The sequence below is a fragment of the Epinephelus moara genome, chromosome 11 (assembly GCF_006386435.1).
Source record: "Epinephelus moara isolate mb chromosome 11, YSFRI_EMoa_1.0, whole genome shotgun sequence".
NCBI lineage: Eukaryota > Metazoa > Chordata > Actinopteri > Perciformes > Serranidae > Epinephelus > Epinephelus moara.
Window position 1 is genome coordinate 292782 of NC_065516.1, and position 4522 is coordinate 297303.

Below are 4522 nucleotides of genomic sequence, written 5' to 3' on the forward strand. Positions count from 1 at the left end.
GTCCCCCCAATATATAACTGAAACTGAAAAACAAATATTATCTTGGAGGACATCATTGCACTTGGTTGACTATTTTTCTATTATCTTAGATGTATATATTGCATGTTTCTTTCAGATAAAACACATTTTTGACTTGTTAATGAGTCAATGGAATTTCTTGCAATAATGAAAAAATACTGGCAATCATGTCCGCCTGGCACAAACCACATGTTTTGGACAACTGTGAAGTGACAGAATGTCCCAGCATCATGGTTCTTATATTGCCAGATTCCAGAGAGTCTCCCCTCTTCAGATATGGCAGAATATGTCATTTTCCAACTTGCTATGCTGAGATACATATAATAATGTTAGAAATTAGTCATAAAGATTTGTTTTTTTCATTGATATAAAAATTAATATAAAATACAGGCACGTAGGAGGACATGTAATGATGGCAAATCTGATTAGCCCAGATTGTCCTGAAAAGAAAAAAAAAACAAGATATAGCATGTGTATGTAGCCTTTATAATGACTGTGATATGAGCTTAAAAGTAAAGGCAGTAAAAATACCCTGAAAAGGCCTAGGGCCCATAGGGTTAATGAGTCTATTTGAATGTGATTTGTGTTGCAAACGGTCTGGATTAGTGCAGAGATTGTTTAGTTGTGTGCAAGAATCTGTGTGAACAGTATTAGCAAACTAAACACTTAGCCTTGCCGAAGCCAACTAATCAATGACCTAACTGCAAACTATCACAACAATAACTCAGTAAACAGCATCAGATCACATACAACAAGTTAAACAGTTTTGCTTAGCCTGTAAAGCTGTGATAAGATATGCCCAGTTGTTATGTTACCGATCCTTGAATGGATGGGAGAAAGAGTCACTTGGTGGTGTACTGCTTTGTTAGCCGGCAGAAGAAGGCTGGGAAGATGGTTCCAGGTGCAGTCTTTGTTGTGTCCTTTGTTCCAAAGGTGAAACTCTGAGGAAGCTGGTTGCTCAGGGTTTAGCAGAGTTAGACGCTGGGTGATAACTCATTTAGTTCCTTGTTGCTGGAAAGCTAGTTCCAAACCTTGTGTTTGCAAGAGAGTCTATGATCAATTGCCCTCCCTTTAGTGGTTTGGGCTATGGAGCAAGGGTCTGGGCCTCTGTGCTGGTCCAGGCCCAGCCAGAAAGAGGTGTGAGCTGCTCTGCATCTGTAGAGCAAGAGCTGTGAGCTGTTGTAGCTCCAGAGCAAGAGAGAGAAGGCTTGAAAGGAGCAGGACTTATCTTAGAGTTTGGTGACATCACAGAAGGGCATGTCACTGTAACAGTAATGTCCAATCAAGTTGTGAGACGTGTGTCTCACTGAGGTGTGAGTTGAGACCTCCTGTGGAGATGGGTGTCACCTAGCTCTCTTTGCTTGAAGACAAAGAGCATGCAGAGGAAAAAGCCTTTAAATGTCCAGTGATGATTTTACCAATTAATAAATCATCTGTGGTCCTGTGAATCCCAACAATACCTATGTCCATAACACTGTTAACAATAATAATAATACCCTGTCTTATTCCCGCATTTTTAACTCCACTTCAGCTGCTAAATTTTGTGATGCCTTTGTGTCTACTGACTTTGGATTTAACTCTTCTGTGAATGCTAATATTGCCTCGTTTTTTTTTAACTCTACTTCTAAAAATATTCTAGACTCTGTGGCACCTTTCAAAGTCAGAAAACATAAGACCACACATCAGCCCTGGCTAACTGAAAAAAACGGAAAAAATTTTAATAATTCCCTTTTAAACACGTGTCTTTGACGTATTTTGTCAAAGAATTTTGTCAAAGAATGAGCACTTGTCTGCTATTGGGCTGCTGAAATTGTTGGTTAAACCCGAAAGTCCCCCAACTGGGGGACTTTGAGAACAACTTTGCAAACACAGAGTGAAACAACGCAGTAATTACGAGGAATATAGTGATGCTGCACATCAAATTAAACAGCAAACCTGGGCTACAAGGTTGTATAAACCCTTTTTACATGCCCCAAACACAGCTCAAACAACTAAATAAACAATAACAAATCAAACACCATTCAGCACCGATATCCCGACCCACTCGGCATATTTCGGGCTCTACCTCGACGCCACGTTATGCAAAACACATGCTGTTCATCTCAAATGAAAGCTGAGACTGCGCTGTTTCCACACATATCTGCCAAAGCACGTTAAACCAAACCATCAGAGAGCTAGAAGCCAAAGAACAACAACAACAGGAATCTTTTCGCCAAAATATATTTGAAATATTTCTCTTACCTTGTGGGCGGCACGGTGGTGTGATGGTTAGCACTCTCGCCTCTTACCTTGTGGGCGGCACGGTGGTGTGATGGTTAGCACTCTCGCCTCACAGCAAGAGGGTTGCTGGTTCGATCCCGGGCGTGGGAACCCTTCTGTGCGGAGTTTGCATGTTCTCCCCGTGTCAGCGTGGGTTCTCTCCGGGCACTCCGGCTTCCTTCCACAGTCCAAAGACATGCAGATTGGAGATTAGGTTAATTGATAACTCTAAATTGTCCGTAGGTGTGAATGTGAGTGTGAATGGTTGTTTGTCTCTATGTGTCAGCCCTGCGATAGTCTGGCGACCTGTCCAGGGTGTACCCTGCCTCTCGCCCGATGTCAGCTGGGATAGGCTCCAGCCCCCCCCGCGACCCCGTGACCCTCTTACCTTGTTGTTTTTGCCGTGAAAAGCTCATTCTGCTGGTAAACATTCCTGGTAGATGGATTCTGCTGACTCTGATTGGCTTACAGTGCTGTCAATCTTGTTTTAGTGGGTATAACGTCATTCTATTGGCTCTAACGAATCAAACGAGGTGTCAATCACTCAAATCGACCAATCCATTGCGGAGATAGAGCCTCCAGTGCACAGAAGAGAAAATCTGCTTCACATTTAGGTAGTGTGTGTGTGGTCAGTTTGGAGTGGGAAATACATGACAAAAGCGAAACGAACAGTTATGTGTACAAGACTAAAACGTGGCGACTCTGTGCTGGCCACCAGTATGCACAATAAATACACTTGTAATACAGAGTAGCCTGCTGCCTCACGCGCATCAGATTCAAGCTAATGTTAGAAGAAGAGGGTTTCAGAGCTGCGGAGCTTTAGAGGTGCCATTGCACTGGGAGGTTTAAGATGGTTGTCATTGCAAATGTCCCTAATATGAGTGGCCGTCAGAAACCATTTTCGAGTTTGGGGGCCCCAGGCAATTGCCTGGTTTGCCTGTCCTATCTGGGCGCCCCGAACGTATTTTCAGTGATTCACAATAGGTGTGAATCACCGAAAATACGTTCAGGGCTAGAGTCAAAACATCCAGGGCTGAGGCCCCAGAAAAAATGCTTGTGGCGCCACTGTTCCAATCCCAGACTCCTCTTCAATGGGGTTAGCCATACATGAAGTCCCCCTCCTGCTAACATTGAATCATCAATTGCCAAATGTGAACAGTTTCAATCTTTTTTCGCAGATAAAATCAAAAACATCCGAAACAATATTACACATCCCTTGGTCCAACTTGAAGACCAAGGGTGACCAGGCCTTTTCTGTTCAAGCCCCTCGTCTATGGAATGACCTGCCGGAGGAGATCAGGGAAGCTAACACATTGTCTTCTTTTAAGTCCCTTTTAAAAACTCACTACTTCAGACTTGCTTTTAACTAATTTGAATTATCTGTTTGCTTTTATTGTTTCTCATTTTGTGTTTTATTTTATTATTTTTATTTATTTTGTTTCACTAACTGCCTACTTATTGTCTTTTAATATGTAAAGCACTTTGTAACTTGTTTTTAAAAATTGCTTTATAAATAAAGATATTATTATTATTATTATTATTATTATTATTTCAGGTTCCAAAAAACCCAACTTTGGGCTTCAAAAACACAGGGAAACACAGCAACGGGTCACAAAAAACAACAGCTTTTGTTGTTTGTTGGTCTGAACATCACAAGGTCCTGAACATCCTTAACCCTCACAAGGGTCTTCAATGGTCTTAGTTTAGACTGATTCTGGTTTATGGTTTTAAATTTATTTATTTACACATTAATAAAAATAATAGATATGTACAGAAGAAGTGATTTCAGTGCTGAAAAGGAAGGAAGACTAAACGGATTATTCAAAGTCCTCTTCTATTCAAATTACAGAAAAAAAGTGACATTACTCAACAAATTAATACAAAAGAAGCAACAAACAAACAAACAAGTAAGGAACACATAACCTAAAAAAGATCTATATACACACCAGAACATAAAAAAAGAAGATGATGAGGAAAATAACGATTTCAAATACATTTTTGTTGAATTCCAAAACTGTGGACTTCTATATGTGATTTAAACAAAGAGGTCTTGTTGTACAACACTATGTTAAATAGCAGTTATTATTATCATTATTTTGTCTAGTTAAATGTGAGTGAATGTTTGAACTTAAAAACATTATGAGATGTATCTGGGGGATCTTGCCTGCAGTTCATGTATCTTTTTTTTTTTTTTTTTTTTTTTTTTTTTTTTACCTGTCTGCATTGGTCTTTGTACTTAGCGCCA